This window comes from Eretmochelys imbricata, chromosome 3 (genome assembly GCF_965152235.1).
Source record: "Eretmochelys imbricata isolate rEreImb1 chromosome 3, rEreImb1.hap1, whole genome shotgun sequence".
Lineage (NCBI taxonomy): Eukaryota > Metazoa > Chordata > Testudines > Cheloniidae > Eretmochelys > Eretmochelys imbricata.
Genome location: NC_135574.1, coordinates 168,712,886 through 168,731,884, shown reverse-complemented (window position 1 = coordinate 168,731,884; position 18,999 = coordinate 168,712,886). Strand labels below are relative to the sequence as shown.

Here is an 18,999-nt window from a genome sequence, read left to right as displayed (position 1 = left end):
TGGGGACCTGATTTTGTTCCAATCCCAATCAACGGGAGTTTTGTCACTGTCACTCTTTTCCCTAGGAGCAGGACCTAGAACCACCATAGTCAGCTGTTTCTTCCTTTTCCAGATGTTTTCCTACAGCAACCCACCTGCCATCACTCAGGAGCCTAGAGAGAGCGCGTTCGCAGGGGCTCTGGCAGCTGCAAACCTACCCGCACACTGCAAAATCCTTCACAGCCACGGGGAAGTGCAGTGTGAAACCTGTCCCCAGCGGCCAGCCCCAGACAATGCGCTGCGTGCGGTGCAGGAGCGAACGCTTCCCGGGAAAAGGTGGGGTGGCTATTTTCAGACGTGACTCAGACGACGGCTGGCCGGCTGAGCCACTTGGTGCGGCTTTCGCGGTCTTTAAAAAAAAAAAAAAAAAAAAAAAAAAAGCCTTGACGAGGAGCCCGAAACGCAGGCGCCGTCCCGGGGCCGAGGGCGAAGCCGGCGCGTGGCAGCCCCTGGCGAGGGCACGACGCCTCCACCTGTGCGCCGAGCCCGCCCACCAAAATGGAGCGGCGCCGGCGGCCGAGCCCGCCCGCCCGCAGCGAGCGAAGTTCCCTCCCGCAGCCGCCCACTCTCCCCGAGCGGGGGGCGGAGCCACGAGGCAGAGAGAGGCTCAGGTCTGGGGAGCGCTGCGCCAATACCAGCCGGCCCAGGAGAGCGGCTCCCTGTGTGTGACCCTCCCCCGCGCTGGGCAGTCATGGCGCGTGAGGAAGGGGAAACTCTCCCCACAGCCCGCAGGGCGTCATAGCCGCCCCCCCCCCCCAGCCTCGTCACCCCCCCATGCCCCGGAGAGGGTGAGCGCGCCCGCGCCTCAGCCAGACCTGCCCGGCCTCGCGGGGGGCGCGCGCGCGCCCGCCCGCCCCCTCCCCGGGGCGCCGTGCCAAGGCAGCGCCTGCCCCCCGGGGCCGCGAGCGCTTGGCGGCGCCTGGGCCAATGGAGCCGCCTCGCGTGTTCAGCCCGGCGAGCCGCAGCCCCAGCTGCGCCCCGTCCAGCCCCGCCGCCCCCGCGCCCGCGCCCGGCGAGAGGCAACGCGCCCGGCAGCCTCCGGCACCGCCGTGTCCCCGGGGAGCCCGGGGCCCGGCTGCCAGCCCTCCGCCCGCCTCCCGGGGGCTGGGGGCGGCCGCCCCGGGGCGCCGCTGGCCGGAGGCTCCCGCACCTGCGCCGAGTTTGCAGCGCTGAGAGGGGGGGCAGCTGGGCAGAGCCCAGCCCGGCTCCCCGGGAAGGGAGCAGCCCCCGCGCGTGGCCTGGCCCGTCCCTGCACCCAAAGCCCCGGGCGGCTGCGGGCGGGGGGTTGCGCGGCAGCCTGGGAGGGGGGTTCAGGGCGACCGCTGCTGCTGCTGACACCTTGTTACTTCCTGCTTCGCAACCCCAGGGCCCGACCCATCTCGGCGGAGGGATCCGCTCGCCTCCTCCAGCCTCCGCCCATTTCTGCTTCTGCTTTTTTTTTCTTTTGCAAGAAAATAATTTGACAGCGATTTGCTGACACTGGGATTTTGCATCAGAGATTACAAGAAACCCCCCCCCCCCACGACCTCTCCCCCGATCACTAGGCGGGGCGCGCAAAGGGGGATCATGCAAAAGGTAAGTCCTGGTTCTCGGAGCCTTTCCTAGCGTGGGCTTGCAAAGTGTGTGGGGAGGTGGGTGGATATTGCCACCACTCCTTCGCTCCCAGTGCAATTGCTTAGGGGAGGGTGTATTGCATGGGGGAAGGGGAGGGAGGAGTATGTTTCCTGGCGGAGCGATATTTGTTTACAGGACGAGATCTGTACTGTAAGTAAAGTAGGACCGAGCAAAGGCAGTTCTGTAATAAATTAATATTGAAATTGCTCCATCAACGCCTCCCAAAAAGGGGAAAATTGTGCCCAGTCCGGCCAGGTCTGTGTTCCCGGATCCTGCATGCACTTGTTGCAGATTTATACCAGGTAGGTAAATGCTTAGCAAGTTTAATTTTGTATTAGCTGGGGCTCCCCTAAATAAAGAAAAAGTTTGCAGCTCACTCTCGCTCTGTACTGCTGAGTAGGCGAGGCCCTCCCTGCAGCCTCTTCTCTCTGTTGCAAGACATCCCAGCAGGGAGAAGGGGCTGGCAGTTTATTACAGTGTCCTGTGCTTGCGGCTTTTTTTTTTTTTTTTTGGGGGGGGGGCGGTGTGCAGGCCTTAGGGAATGGAATTAAAGTGAACCTATGTGATAAAGTTCTCAATCTGCAAGTGAGAAACCGCAGGACTCCTTAGGGATGAATCTTTTCACATGGTGCATTTGTGTCAATGCTGTGGTGTGGCAAATTACTGTATGCGTGGATTTGGCATTTGATAATATGCTGCCATACCTGCCTACAGTGGGAAATAGAAAAACCTGAGATTTTCATCTTGGCCACTCCCTAAATCTCTGTCCTATGGTTTCTCCTTGGCAAGTGACAAAAATATTGCCTAAGATAAAAGTGTGCTTTTAAAATCAGGAAAATAATATGTTCCAGTACTTTGTGATTCTGAAAAACGTGGCTCTTAGAATTGCCTTTTTGCAGCCTGCCTGTAGAGGTTCCTCCCATATTCTATTCAGTGTCACATCAGAGCTGCAATACTGAAAGTCCAGAGACTTTGGAGGCAGGCCCCAGAGTTTGAAAAATCCCTACTTCTCAGGCCAAAAGCCTGAAATTAGGTACATTATGCTGTGGGCTTTGCATTTAAAAGGGGTTTGGGCTTGATGTGCACCCCTGAAAAGGGTTTAGGATTTAAGGTAATTAGGGCTGGTGGTGGTTGGTTCTTGGGGAAGTTGGAAAGGGATGTGGATTCAGGTTCTGAAACATTTTGCTGTAATTGTACTTATATTGTGATCTCTTACGGCAAGATAATGGCTTGGTTCCTACTTAATGGCCAGTAAATAGCTTTCAAATACTGGATCAGAAATGGTACTTTGAATTAGCTGTATAGTGTGGCTGACAAAATGCAAGTGTTCAGTGTGTCACATTCTTGAAATATTGATTTGCTAATTTACTTCCATGTTTGTGAATCTGTGTTTCTAACAAGATCACATTTAAGTTTTCTATCTGAAATTGTCTAAAGAGGCTGTTACAGCTGAATCACACGGTTGCATAGGAATTAATTTTTTTATATTTTTATTCTTTGGAAATTATATATTATTGCTTTCCTCAGATAAGGAATGTACAATAAACTGGTCACTGTCACTGATTTTAAGCACACAACTACTGAATTTTGTGGTCTCTTGAAATGTATGGAGTAAAGAGCAAAACTGTACACCAGATGTCTAAATACAAGACAGATGTTTTACAAGTAAAATTAATAATCAGTTAACCAGTTGACAAATGGATAATGCTTTCTTCTTCCTCTGCTTGCTTTATAGATTAGTTTTTCATGTCTGTCAATCAGTTACCTACACTTTACTTTTCAGGTGTAAACTTTGCAAATTTTGTACTTTAGGTCTAATAAATTGATACATCTTTGCTGTGCCAACAAATTACTTAAGATAGGTGTAGATCTTTACAGACTAAAATAACAGAGCATTACAAAATGTGAATAATAACAAAACTATTTGTGAGAAAATGTGATTATTTTAGTTGCCAGAGACATAAACTGATTGATTGTTTATGTCTCTGGCAACTACAATATTACTGTAAGACACGAATATGGAGTGAGCCCTGCACAGGGATCCACTCATGTGGAGAACTTTGCAGGGTCAGAGCCTAAATATTTTCCTTTTTCAAAACCTGTAAATATGTATTTAATTAAGGCACAAAAATCTATATGGTATGGACGAACCATTTGTACACACAGTTTTCATGCACAGAACATTTTTTGTATCATTTAATTTAATTTGTGGTCTTGACTGGACATTAATTGGCCTGGAGCAGAGCTATTTCTCTGATGTCCTCTGATTGGTATTACAATAGATCAAAGAAAATTCAGACATTTTATTACATTTCAAGGCCTTGCCTGCCATGCTACTATAGGCCACTCCTTTTGAGGTATGTTCACTTTTGTATAAGGTTTGTTAAGGCATACATTTAACATCAAATGTACTATTGGGTTCAAATACTCTATAGATATGTTATGGGACTTTGAAGATGTTAATTTAAAAGGCTTTGCTATAAATAAAGGGAGTGTACAGCATAACAAATAGGCTTGTTTTTATTTAGTTAAATGATTTTCTCTATCACATGAAAAAGTTGCATTATAAACTTCCCTTAGGCTAACATTTGTGAATTGCCAGTTAACACGATTTTCATAATTTTTATGTATATGTGTACTTTGAGAGAATTAAAAGTCAATACATAAGACCTGCACACAAGTTATGTAATTAACTAATATATTTTTTTAATCCTTTCTGCTATGCTTGAATAGCAGTGTATGTTTATGTAACAAAATGAAGCCAGAAAACTTCAGCAAGAAACTGAGCAGTGTTCAGACATCTGACTACCTAGTCAAACTGCAGAGTGACAGATTCTATATAAAAGAAAAGATACGAATAATGTAGCTTTAAGGACAAAAATGATTTTTAAAAATGAGCTGTGCAGTGGGAGTTTTACATGAGTATGCAATGCAGAATCGGGCCCTTAAGTGAAATGATAGGGCCAGTCTTGATCACATTGTTTTAATGTGTATTCTGCCATTGACTTCAGTGCAGGATCAGGCTGTTGAATAGTTCACTAGGTGTCCTGCCCTGCCGTTTGACCCATTTGAAAATGATGTGGTATTCAAGTAAATAAACCAGAGCATGACTAAATTCTTTGTCTGATGTTAAGTGACTCATTTTGCATGGGGATGGACTCAGGCTTTATTTCCTATTCATTTATTGTTTTAGGTCTGTATATTGCTCTTTGTCATGCACTTGGAGGCATGTGACCAAGTTCAATAACATAAAATGTGTACATGTTTCAGTTTAGGTTCATTTTTGTGGAAGGCACATCCATTTAACTAGGAAGTTCCTAGGTTTTTGACTTAAATTCCATCAGTTTAATTTTTCTGGCTAGTTTAGTCTTTTCAGGAATCCAAGAAAGTAACTATCATTGTTAGATGGTTAATGTAACTCCCTCAATAACAGGTGGAGAATACGAGAAAAACGTAAGGACAGTACTCTTATGTCCTGTGTACTTCATGGAGTAATGCAGTATTGAGACATTTTTATTAATGAGAGGGCATCAACATTTTTCTAAAACTTGATGATAAACTCCCTATTTTTGCAAAATATTTGCTGTTTGATTAGCTGCATTTAGGCTAGGGACAGCAGCTCAATATAAGCTCTACCGTCTTTTTTCACCTAGCCATACTCCTTAAAGGTTGGGAGCCCTGAACCCATGCAGTTTCCATGGAGGTCCTTTGTCAGATCCAGAAGTGGGGAATGATTTTGCTTGAGCTCGTGTTCTCTGCCCTTCCTCATGTACTGGTCTGGTTTTGTCAATATCCAGTCAGATTTCTCCCACTTTCTGCTTGTATTTTAATGGAATGATTTAGTTCTGAGTTTCAACCCAAAATAGTTTTAAAATAGGGGATTGTAATAGTTCAGTATAAGGCTTACTCTGTTGTGAATAGTTTAAAATTTGGTTTTAAATCTGCCAGGGAATGATAAATTTAAAAATATAAGTTATTGTGGCAAAATGTTTGAGAAAAATATTTGTTCTCTCTCTTGATAGTTCAGCAGTACAGTAGCTAAGCAAAACACTGTTCTCAGGTCTATACTGGCATCAGTATATGAAGATGTCTATGTGACATGGCAGTGCCACTTATACAGTAACACAGTGTCTTTTAAAAGATGTTATTAGCTCCATTGAAAACATGAATGTTAAAAAAATGAAGGTGTGATAATTATGAAGGAGTAGTATTCATTCCTCCCCCCCCCCCCAAATAAAAGAATTCCTGGTTCGGTATTCCTGAACCAATGACAAAGCTTAATCAAAATTACATTTTTAAAACTCTAAAATATCGTTTGACACTGTTAGATACAGTTACAAATACAATCTATGCACACATACTAATTCTCTTCGTGACCTCCATCTTACAAACGTTTAACCACTTGAATAAATTTATTCATGTGAGTAGTACCATTGACTTTAATTACGTGAATAGTCCCACTAAAGTTACACAGATGCTAGAGTGTTTGCCAGATGGGGTCTTCAGTTTAAACTAAATATCCAAGAAAGCAAATTCCAGGTATTTAGCCACATACAGTACTATAAAACCTGTTCTTAAATCATGTTTAGCTTTGAGACACATATTAATATTCTTTTAATCAATTTCAGGGTAATGGGGGAAATCCTGCCTTCTAAGAGAAACAGAAAATAGCACATTCAAATATATTTTAAGAAGGGCTGCTCGTCCTTCAGAGGGTATGGCTGAGCGTGACTCAAAGGATATTTTTTAAAAAAAAACCTTACTTTTTCTTAATCTCTTTTTTGGGAGAAAATAACCAATGTGGTTGCTTTTGACTGGCACATGGGAGTGTGTAGCACTTACGTACAATATTCCACAGTCCCATTCTACGTTGTTGGGGAGCATGTTTGCCCCTGGCTCTTCGGCAGGTGAGGGGAACAGCTTGCCCATTCATAGAGGGTCTAGATCTAGGAAGTTGTTGAGTCTGGCCCTGGCAAGAGACTGGAGTGGGGGATCCAATTGGTCAAAGAATCTGCATAGGCCTGGATCCCCAAACTCTCCTAAGGCAAGTACAAGGATAATATTAATGACCAGCAACTTGATCTGAAGGAGTGAGAGATGGTCATATTGACACTGGGTCATAGAAAGTGGTAGTGGGTAGAAAGAATAATAGTGGACTCTTTATTTCCAATTGAGTACTCTTTATTTACACTGCCCCAATTAGACACCTCATTCCAGGAGTCCCAGTAGGACAGAGCTTCATGCACCAGTGGGTGTGGATACTCTATGTGGGCTTGCTGTATCCTGCCTGAAGAGAGGGGTCAAGGTTTAGCTGTGTCCAGGAACTGCAGTGACCCTTCAGGCTAGGGCAGAATTTGTCCCCCAAAAGTACTGTATTATATTCTGCCCTTAAAATAGGATGGGCAGAATGGTTATTTTTATATAATTTTGGTGGATAAAATTAATGTTTATTTTTAAGCACTTTTTTCTATTATGTATTTAAATTTTCACAGTTATGGGGGGTTCAGACAATGGGGACATCAGAGAATAATTATTTAATGCCATTCAATGTTGAGATTAAAAAAGTTAAAGCTTTATAACTGTTAAAACACAAATTGGCAATATCATGTCAGAATATAAAAGTAAATGGCCTTAAATCAAGTGTAATAAATTCTCAAGCACCATTTTTCTTACTTAGCATAATTTGCGTAAATTTTGATGATTATCAATGGAAATATTTTTCCTCAGTTTGTGTTTGTATGATGAAATCAGTATTTATCTACATTATCCAATTAAAAAATCTAATATTTACAAGCCCAAATATGTATACCTGTTTTGCCAACTCTTATGAGTTTGTTGAGAGTCTCATGGTATTTGGTGATTTTCTTAAAGTCTGAGCTCCTGCAGTGTTGTAAGTATATGATCATCTTGGCTTTCATTATTAAAAAAAAATAAAAAAATGTAGCCCTCCTGGTTGCAGAGACAAGTTGAAAAATGTGACCTGAGACTGTCCTAAAGTCTCAAAACCAAGAAGGCAAATGAAGAGAGCTCACAATTATTTTTTTTAAAACTTGTGATTTTTAAGCCAGTCTCATAGTATTTTGGGGCCTGACCCATGATTTTTGAATACATGGGGTTGTCAGTACTGCATCCTGCCGTATTATACAACAGTAGTCCAAAACACTCCATCTTACAGTAGAGATACTGCAGCATTCTGAATGAGTACTGTAATTTTTATAAGTGCATTTTGAGGTTCAAAGTGAAATTAGTTTTGTGGTTTTAGCTTACTTTGTAATGAAGTGTGATACAGATCATGCAAACAGCCCACCTAAGTTTGCATAGTTGTCTAGTTCTGTGTTACAGAAAGACCCAAGATACTGCAATTATGTAGACTTGTATGAAAAGGTATTTTTTGTCCCATGTCACTGTTGGAAAATTTGTCAGATTTTTATCTGGAGCATTGAGTTCTTCAGTACTCTTCACTGGCATAGTATCCCTGTGGGTAGATCATTTTTTGAGCCATATGGGCACAAACAAATATTAACTTTTCCCTTCCCCAAAATAAGAGACATTTGTTAAAACAGCCATTCAAGGCCATATCTCACGTTTTCTAGTGTCTCACTTTAGTCTAAATAGAAAACAGTCAGTCTTTTCCCCTCTTGTCAGCTGCTTGCTCTAAGATTTCTGAAAGAGGCTGAGTTGTGATGTGTCCTTGAAGTGCTGCATAGAAAAAAAATTGCAATACTTTGACTCCATTGTCTCTATATTGAAGCAGCATTGCTGTTGTTTGATATCTGGATTTTTTTTGAAACCTTATGCATGCTAATAGGTAGAGGGAAAGTTGTGACTGATGCAGGGGGCCCCCCAAAGAAATCCTATGATAAAACTGTCGAAATATGGTGTTGGGAAAATATTACTTTGGTAGGCAAGTACAAGTCTAGCAGCAACTTACCCTAAGCAGCGAGGGATGGTCATATTGGCAGCTGGGTCTCTGAGAGTGGTGGTGACTAAGTGTAGAAAGAATAATCTAATATCCTTAGAGGACTCTGTATTTACATGGCTCCTGATTAGACATCCCACTTTTTAAGGACTCTGTGTATGTTTCGGGGTACGGAGCTTACACCATATTAATTTCTCTGTAAGGCAAAAGAATACTGTAGAGGTTTCCATGATAGTCATGTGAAAATGACTTTGCGTTCCTGTCCTATAAAACAACGAGATAACTTTAGAGATACTTTAAATGTTTGTTACATTTAAACACATCCAGGATTTTCTTCTTAAATTTTATATCTACGGGGAAAAAAAGTTGCATAACACTTTTCTGACTGAAAAAAAGAAAATGTGCTGCATCCCTTCATTTCTCCCCCTCTTCTAATTGATGGGGGGAGTTGGGATTTTCCCCACTCTCCGTGTGTGTGTGTGTGTGTGAGAGAGAGAGAGAGAAAGTTAGCATTTTCTTTTTATATAAACAATCTCTGGGTTGATGTGTTAAAATGTGGATGCGGAAATCTATCTAAGGCCAGAGGTACAATAGAATCTTTTGCTGGTATAGCAGTGTCAGTTAGGGAACTATGTTTGTTTTTTTGTGTTTTGGGTGTCATTTCTGTACAGACCTCCTGTAGATGCAGTTACACCAGCATAAAACTGCTTTTTCCTGTATGGTTTATTTCACTCTCCAAACTGGGATAAGCTGAACTGGCAAAAGGGCTTCCTTGCTGGTATAAGCTGCATCTACACTAGGAAGCTTTTGCAGGTAAAGATCTGCCAATACAGAAACTTTTAAGCGTATACTAGGCTTAAGCAGAAGTTCTGCTCTTTCTGAACAGAGTAATGGCTTTCTCCCCAGATGTGTCATGTTGGATAGGTGAATAAGGTAAACATCTAACACTGATCCTGCAGTGGGAATATTCATGTGTGTATGATTAAGTACATACTTACTTTTTTTGCAGGGTCATGTTTTTAACTACGTACTGTACCCATAGAAATTGTGAAATATATTTATTTGAGAAGCTTCACTTGTATTTGAGTAACCTTCTGCTATTCATACAGAATTAAAATGGTCATCAGTTTGCATATGAGACAATGTGTAGTATTCAATGTCATAATATATCTCATGTAAGTGACTTCAAATGCTTGATTATTGTACTGTAAGTGAGAAATAAAAAAACAAAATTGGGAGATACTGTATTCAATTCTGAAAATGTAGAAGTGAAGACAACTGTTTTAAGGCATAAAAGTTACCATCTATTAATATTCAGTTTGGTCACAGATTATTCACTCTCCTCAGACTAGTTAGCAGTATATGAAGAAAGGCTGCACAAATTGTAAATGACGCTGCATCTTCATTGGCAAATCTGGGACTCATAACTCAAAATTGTTGCAGCATCACCAGTGGTAGCAATGGTGGAAAATGTAGTGAGGACAGCAGTAGGACATTTTTACTGCCATCAAGTCCCACCCATTTGTACCATCGTTGGGGCTCCACTGGTGGAAATTACAATTCTTAGTTTTTCTGGTGTAGACACAATCTTTAATAGATTAAACCTGCATTTTGTAGTTATTCACTTTCAGACAAAGATGAGATTTGTCTCATTAGTAATTATATTTATTTATTGAATAAGAAATTAAACCTGACCTATTTTTAATATAAGGTAACACAGTTTTACTTCTGCCCCCAAACTATAAAACTTAGAGGGTCCCAGCCAAATATGGGTTTTTCTTTACCTCCCGTGTAGGCTGATGGAACCTTCATGTCCACAAGGCCATTACTCTGGCTGTATTATGAGATCCTTAAATCTCTTGCCAGTCATATCATTTTAGTTTGCCTTTTCTCTTGTTTTGTCACATCCCAGTTTTTAGGAGCTGTACTTACCTTGCAGACAGGCAGTCTTCCTTGAGATGGAGGCAGAACTTGCCATTTGTAACACATGAGAGAGAATTTCATATTGTTTTCCTTCTCTGAGGGCTGAAAGTCTCACCTTTGTGATGGCTCCTAGACCACAGTAGAACTTTAAAAAAAAAAGTTTCAGGATCAAAAACAAGACTCCCAGAATCACTACCAAACCTGGGGCTATTATCTAGCTGTACGAAGGGCTGTCCTCTAGGTCATCTAATAGCCAGTTTTCATTATGTTTAACACAGCATCAGCAGTTTTGTTGTTGCTTCACACACTTGGTGTGTCAGGTAAAAAATAGTTTAGTACCAAACTGTGTGTTTTCACCTTTGAAGTACAGATACTCCATGTTTCAAAGGAACACCACTGTATTTCAGTATACCATCACAAAAGCAGCAGTAAGTGTTAACACATATTCTATGGTGCAGGTCTCAACAAGGGCTGATATTTTAGTTGTCTGTTCAGCATGCAGTACTGTTCAAACTCAGCTGAATGTCTCCCACGTAGGTAGCTGCTTGTGTGTGTGTTCTTCTCTGTTTTAGTATCTGCAATTTCAGTACATACTTCCAGAATTATTACTTTTTTTGTTGCTGCTCATTTCCAATCAGAGATTAAAGATAACTGATGGAAACACACTAATTGTGATAGTTCAAAAGTGTCTATAATCTTTGTTTTCTTAAATGGTTTTTCCTCAGGTATGGTCTATATTGTGGGATGTGTGGGGTTTTTTGTTTGTAAATTTTATATTGCTCAATATATATATATTGAGCCAACAAAAACAGGTCCTGGAAAAAATAGGTCAGAAAAACACCTTAGAGATTGACATGTCTTGTAGACATGGTAAAAACATGAACCAAGGTGCTTCATATAACATATCTGAGGTCCAAGTTTGAAGTTTCTAAATTGCTTCTGCAACAAAGTTGATGTGATCATCAACACCCAGATCAGAGTAGGGCAGAGAGCACTACTCTGTACATGAATTCGGGTGCCTATACTGGCATTTTTGCCTCCTCTGCAAAGGAATACCACCTGCCATTCCATTGCTTCAAGGTAGGGCAGTTTGTAGGAACATGGCAACCAATACTGTTGGATGTCTTTGAACATGAGCAATGATGAGTCTGTAAGAAAATGTAGTGCATCAGCAGGAGTGAGAGGGATTTATATACACCTCCCAAACTTGATTCAATGGTAGTAGGCACTGCATTTGCCAAATCATGAAAGCTTGATAAGATTCTGTGGCAGAACATAGAAATGTAGGGCTGGAAGGGATCTTGTGAGAACAGCTAGTCCATCACCGTGCACTGAGGTAGGACCAAGTATATACGTATACTTATATATATGTACCTCATCCCTGATAGGTGTTTATCCAATCTGTTCTTATAAACCTCCAGTTAGATGGGTTCCTTTGACAGCAGTAGATTGGAGCAAGCTGCCTCCTTTTTTATTTCAGATTTCTGTCCTGGGTTGGATATGAACTCACAGTGTGTGGGGTGACACTCAGATTTGATGACTGTAACATACCATTGGAGCCATGCATGTCCAACAACATCTGGGAGGTCTGGTTCTAAATCAGCAGACAACCTTTTCAAATGTAAAGTTGTTGCGAATATGAGTTGCTGGCATTATGTTACACCATGTTTGTAAGTATGATTTGGATCCAGCAACATGTCAGTCTTTGGTTTCAAGAGTGTACTAGTAATTAGAGCTGGAAAATTTGTGAAAATGTAGTCAAGCTCTCTTTCCCCCTTTCACCCTCCCCACCCCGCCCACCAGTGAGCAGTAATAGTGCTGAGTTTTTGTACCTTTTCATCAGAAGATCTAAACCCACTTTGTACTGTTACAAGGCAGAAATTCCCAATGTGGTAACACAGCAATAACCTGATCAGCCATGGATCTCTATAAAATAATAATGTTGTTGCCTTTTTTTAGTACAGTAAAAAATAGAGAAGGGGAAGCAAAGGGGATCACGAGGGGAGGAGGAGAACCATTTTTTTTGAAAGTATGATCTCTTGAAAAACGCAGATTATAGCGAATTTTAACGGAAACATTCCTAAAGGTGGTGGTGTTATAATAGAAAGGAAGGACTATGGGAATATTTCTATTGGGAAAATGAAAGGATGATTTCTTTGTTCATATGTTTGAAAATCACAGATGCGTTACAGAGGATGAATTTTATACTTGATCTTGCTTATGGTAGAAACAAGAGGTTTAAGAGCTGTTTTAAAAGCAAACATTGATTTAAGAAATAATGCACCTAAATAGAAAATTCCAGAGAAAAATTTGTGAAATCACAGAGTCGAATTGCTGCCCTGACTGTTCGTGAATAGTACCTTACTTCTCAAATAGTCCCACAGACGTAGTCTGGCTACTTGCAAAGTCAAGTACTACAGAACATGAGCAAGGCTAAAAGAATCTGGTCCTAAATGGTTTATTTTTAATATGCATTTTTTGTAATCCAGGTTTCAATAAGAAATTTTAATATGAATATTTAATATATATGAGTGAATCATGCACACATTGATTTCACTGGCTTGAAAAAAGGCATTACAGTCTCTCGGACTGGGCGCTCGATCTCTGTACTAACAGAGAGCCATGTTCTGATGTTGAGATGTTAAACCCTTAAAGCTGGGGACTTTCTCAGAAAAATTTGGATCCAATTTTTTAACTTGATTTAAAAGAAGAAAATCCAAATAACCCTTTAAGTGATGGCCCAAAACTAGGGAAGTTGCAATCCAGACTTTGTAGAAGTATGCATGTAGAACCTTATCCAAAATTCTGACTTCAGATAAGTAAAGATTACAAAATTGGGCCCTGTGGGCCCAATCCAAAACACGCTGAAGTAGTCTTTCCTCCTATGAATAGTTCCATGGACTTCGCATGAGTAAGGATTTACAGTATTGGGTCCATAGGTTAGTGCTTCTGTTACATGAGTAATTATAGCTGTTTCTTTTAGCTGCAGCAGTGTTACTGCCTACTTTGTAATTATATTCTATAATTTACCTAAAGATAAACTGTCAAGTTTAAACCCCACACTGTGCTTACCATAATTGTTGTTTTCACATGTAGCACTTAACTTCTAGATTCTTCCAGGGAATCTTTAAAACTAATATTTTTAAGTCATGAAAATAAAAGAACAAAAGAACAATGCAATTTATTCAAGGTTCCATCAAATGTAAAGCTGTATGTACCAGCTCTAACAGCATATAGTGCATGTGGGTCGTGTTATTTCTGTTAGCAGTAAACCAAGTTCATACTTTTTAGAAATGTACACACTTCACATATGTATTGTGCAGTTTAGCTCTTGAAACTCCTAGCTGAATGCTGATAATCAGTACAGTTAATTCAATAGAAGGGCCAGCTGTAAGCAACGGCAGATACTATCTGCTGGGATCCCCCTCGTATACAGAAGCCCTTCAAAGGAAGCAGGACAAAAATATTTTTTCAGTCTAGTGGTGGGCATGATGGCACCTGTTCTGCTTTTTGTAGGGAATCTAATAAACTTTAGGCCAGCCCTGTACAGTAGTATTAAGCTCTTGAATCTGCTCTGTTGAAGTCAGTGGGAGTTTTGTTACTGATTTTTAGGAGGAGGAGGAAGATTTGGCCTAGTGGATCAGATTGAAAAAATAAGAAAGCAAGCAAGCCTCAATTTTCATGTGAATGAAACAAGCTTTCAGGTTGAGTCAGTGACACACATACTATCTATGCAGTACTGGTAAGTCACTGCTTACTGTAAATCTTTATGATGCGTAGCAGATGTATATCTGTACTAAACTACAGTTAGATGACTTTTTAGATTGGGAAACTTAAGTAAATATTATTTCCACTGTATATTCAAGTTAAAAATACTCTGAGACGTAATTTACTGAGCTGATGGCAGAAAGAAGTGTTTCAGCTATCTCTCTGTGTTGCTTTCTATCTCAACCTGTGAAACTGTGGTATGAAAGTTAATAAATTATGCAACAAAATTTTTAGAAACTTGTGCTTACATGTTATTAGTACTGAACATTGTTCTGCCTGTCCTGTGTAGGTAGGCTTAATTTTTATTGGGAAGTCTTCCATCTGTGGTAGATTTAAAACCCCAAATTCTGATGTGATGGTAGCAATGCTGCAGTCATAGAGGAGCTCTATTTGTTTCTCTTATAAACTCCTGTTTCCATTTGCCAAGTTGAAACTTTAGGAAAATTACCCTTTGCTGCACAACAGGTGTACATAGCAGTTTACAAACACTTAAAGCAAAGTCCCTGCTTGGAGGAATTTACATTTGAAAAAATACTTTTTATGCACTGGAAAGTTTTTGGTCAAATTGTGTGTCTGCTTTTGTGTTATCTGAGCGTGATAAAAGTAACTTTCACACTTAAAAAAATTGTGGTATATTTTGAATTATTCTAAACTTGGTTTAGATCAGTTCTAAGTTTTTTGTTTAAATTTTTAGCTAGACAGTTTAATCACCCATGGATCCTCAGATCTCTTCCAGTCTTCATAATGTCTGTCTTTATTTTGGTCAGTTGCCTCAAGTTGTCCTTACTCAGTTGTTAACTTCAGCTATATTTGTTACGAAATCTCTTCAACTGAGATTAGAGTGGACTATGACAAATTACTTTGGGGAGGAAGTAATTCAAACATTTCTTTGAAGATTGAGGGCCAAGATCATTGTTGGCATAATTGGGTGTAATTCTGTTGAAGTTACACCTGCCTCCACTAGTGGTTTGGCGCAGTTCTCAATCTGATCTGGTTGTACGGCAATGATTAAGTTCTCTGAAGATCAGGAATGTGAGGTTGAAACAAGTTGTGAAGTTCATTTTAATGTTTTGGTTTATCTTGCACAATCTCATTGAAATAGACGCCAAACAGTCTACATATCTGTGTGAGATCCTGGAACTAGAAACAGTTCCATCCGTCCCATCCCTCCTCTCTTCCCCCTAAGGATTTTGTATGTAAATCAGATGACGTCTTGTCTCAGTCCCTGTGCAGATCTACTTGCTGTGTTATTAACCATGTGCTAGGGCTATATTGTATATTTACTTCTACACATTGAAATAAAAGCATTTATTTCACTGAGACTATCAAAATATCTGACGTACGCTTACATTGCTAACTTCAACTTAAACGCACATTTGTGGACTCATTTGAATCTTGTATGATAAATGCACATCGGAAAATAGGGCTTGATCTAAAACCCATAGTCATCAATAGATTTAAGTGGGTTTTAGATCAGGCCCTCAGTACATAAAAATCAAGGATTTTAATTCTTGCACAGTTTCTATGTTTAGATCACTCCCTTAGCCTAGCTTTCTTTCAGCAGCAACCATATAGGAAAAATAAGGTAGGAGGAAATTTAGGTATAGTCACATAAGAGAGAGCATGAGTGTGCAGACACATATCCCTGGGTAGTAGCTGAATATTGGTGTGTAGGAGGAAGCTATGTAGGCCGAATGTTAGATTTATCCTTCATGTTTGTTTAAACTGTAAAGTGCTCGGACACTCTGGGGACGAGCACAATATAAAAATGTAGACAATAATTTTGCTGTGATAGAGTTTAAAGAAGTAATGTTTAATTTTGTCCTCTGCAAGAATAAATTATTGGAGCAGGGCTTAAAAATACTCCCAGATAATTTCCCATTGTTATGTCCATCACAGGAGTTCATTATGTTGACAGACAGCCGTGGGTAAAAATCAGACAGTTTTAAGTATAAAAATATTTTTGTTGTCAATTTAGTGTTAGTAAAAGGTGCCAGATCGGCAGTTCTGGAGGCCTAAGTCCTGTTTCTCCTTGGAACAGGTGCAGCAGTGCCTGCTCACACAGCTGCTCAATCCTGACTTGGAGGAGTGACTTCTGGGGGTGAGATTCAGTAACTCAGTTTCGGTGTCCATTTAAATCCTCTGAAAATGTGGTGGTGGTTTGTGATGTGTGCACTACTCCACAGGAAACTGTATTGAAACTACTTAAAACCATTGTATGTAGGCCATCAAAGAAATATCCGGTACCACCACAGTTGCAACTTTTGGTCCCCACTAACTGGCGGGGGGGATGGGACCGCAGCACCCTACTCCACTGCCAGTCCCACCGATGCGTTCTGTCCTGCAGTCCCTCCTTGTCCCGATTGTAATGGTGCAGCTGAGTAGTTGCCATTCCTTCTGCAAATCTGTTGTGGACTTTTAGCAAAGTGCAATAGACCACTAATTGGTCCTCAGTTGGTAAAAACTTTGAGTCATTACTGCCCTGGATTGGATTTGGACCAGTGATTTGGAGGTGAAGAGATGAAAAAATTTAAGGGCCAGTGGGGACTTAATTGCCCTGAAACTATTTTTTGCAGTTTTGGCTGAAAATTAATACAACCTGGAGCATATATGGAAATGGGAGATGCTCTGAAATTAATGAGAGAGGAGGTTGGAAGATCCTAAACAGAACTCAGATAATACAAGTTATTGTACAGTCATGTGCTCCAACAGTCATTTTAATCTAGGCACATATGTAATAACCTGAATCCTAACAAAAAATTGGATTGCAGAAGGGAAAGATGAACCAAGTGGGGTAAACTGATAATGAAAAAATCATTATTATGACTTCACATATAATATAAACTGTAACTCTGTACTTTGCTACTGAGCGCTACTATTCTTTATATTTTTCACCTTGTGCTTTTTTAGGTAAGAAAATAATTTGTACTGTGATCAGTTCTGTTTGTTTTTATTTTGATAAAATGTTGGTAACCGAAAATTAGGTTACATGACCACAGTATCCCCTGTCTGTATTACAAAATTTGCCATATCAGGGCACTGTGTGGTAACATTATTTGGTCTTGCCTATGTAGACAGAATATGAATTCACTAGAGTGGCATCTACTTATGCCAGTGGTGAATTTGACTCTGAGGCTGAAATATAGTTCCAGACCGCGGTTACGATGACATAGACTTTATGCAATTTGTCCGTGCATAGAGCCAGTGGCATTCAGCAGTGGTGTATCTGGGCGCAATCAATTGGGTGCATGATTGGGGCCATGGTTTGTCCTATTCTGACAAGCAAATCTTCAGTCTTAAGGTACAGTAATATGTAATTTACTGACATATTACATTCTGTAGTATAGACTAGCCATAAGTATCTATTGTTAAAACGACTTGACCTCCTTTTTAATACCACAAGCATAGCTATTAAACTGGTACTAATCTTTTCCCCTTTCTTTTTGTATTAATTTTGAGGCAGATACTGTACCAGTTCAGAGCATACTTTAGCCAATTCACAAACATTAAAGTTGCATTTATGATTTTGTAATTGAAGAACATGTATAGTGTCTGATAATTTCATTTTATATGTTTATATTTCTGCTAAATATACAGTTGTAAACAAAATAAACTCAGAAAACTGTTATAGAAAAAGAAAATTTTGGGAAGACTTGGGAGCCAATTGACTTCTGCTATACAAAAATATAGAAACATTTACAGAAGTTTTTCTTTTCTTCCATTTTTGTTCCTTTTTAAAAATTATGAACCTCTAATTTTTGTGTGTGTGTTGCTGTTTGGCGCTTTCTACTAGATTGAGCCTCTTGTATTTAAAAAAAAATTGTTTGATTTATAAAGCAGTGCATGAAGAGGTGGTGCAAAAATACCATTAAAAATGGCAGTTCAGCACGTTCTGTATTCCCTTATAACTAGGCTCAATATATTTTAAACTCAGCCTTTTAAAAATTGTTATGAGACTGCTTCTAAAATATCACAATGAATCCTTAAAATTAGAACTTGGCTTGTTATAATACACCAGAATTCAGCTAATGCTTGTTCAGAATCCCCATTGTTTGCCTCAAGTATTAAACTAAATTAGCCCGTTTTAGAGCTGCTTATTGACATTGAAAAGTTACAGATTTGGGTCTTGTGGAATTGCATGAATATATCAAAAGGCAGAGTTTTTTGTCTCCCATAAAGTGAGTGTATTTGTAGGTGTATAAGCACATGTGAATAAATACACACACACACACACACACACACACACACACACGTTTGTGAGCTTCTGTTGTACTTCATCATAGCTAGCTGCTCTGCTTAACAGACGTTATGTTATTACAGGAACTTGTACTTAGACATGCAAATAACTGTAGAATGTATTGTTCAGTTCTACAATGTTTTTACATGATTGACGTAGTAGGAAGCATGCAGCAGTGTGTCCTTGTGCTTATAGATACCCAAGTGAAGCTGAAAGGCTCATGGAGCAAGATGTGTCTGTGGTAGAAAGAGACCCCTTATTCAGTTCCAAAGGAATAGAAAAAGAAATGGTGAGTTCCCATGTGCGAGGAAAAGGGTCTGCATTCTTTAAAAAGGAAATATGTATCCCTTTAAAGATTAGGAAGTCAGGTGTCACTAACCCTGCTTCATAAAAAGCAGACTTCTCAGGCTGTAGAGGACTTTACAAGACAGGCTGTGGGAGAGAGCAATGGGACAAATGCTTGTAGAAGCAGTGCGAGCAGACCTGCCTACCTTCGCTT

General features: G+C 40.2%; 1 protein-coding gene across 8 annotated transcripts in view; it reads left to right on the top strand.

Annotated features, from left to right (window-relative positions):
- The first annotated feature begins 1,371 nt into the window (after nt 1-1,371).
- The window catches only part of TRERF1 (transcriptional regulating factor 1), a 143,019-nt gene continuing 125,391 nt past the window's right edge, over nt 1,372-18,999 (top strand). For 7 of the 8 annotated variants that reach the window (XM_077813825.1, XM_077813824.1, XM_077813822.1 and 4 more), the window contains exon 1: nt 1,372-1,614. The gene's annotated coding sequence lies outside the window, so the exon portion shown is untranslated. Of the gene's footprint in view, nt 1,615-1,816; nt 1,956-18,999 lie in introns of those variants that run through there. The other variant, XM_077813818.1, reaches the window with a different exon arrangement.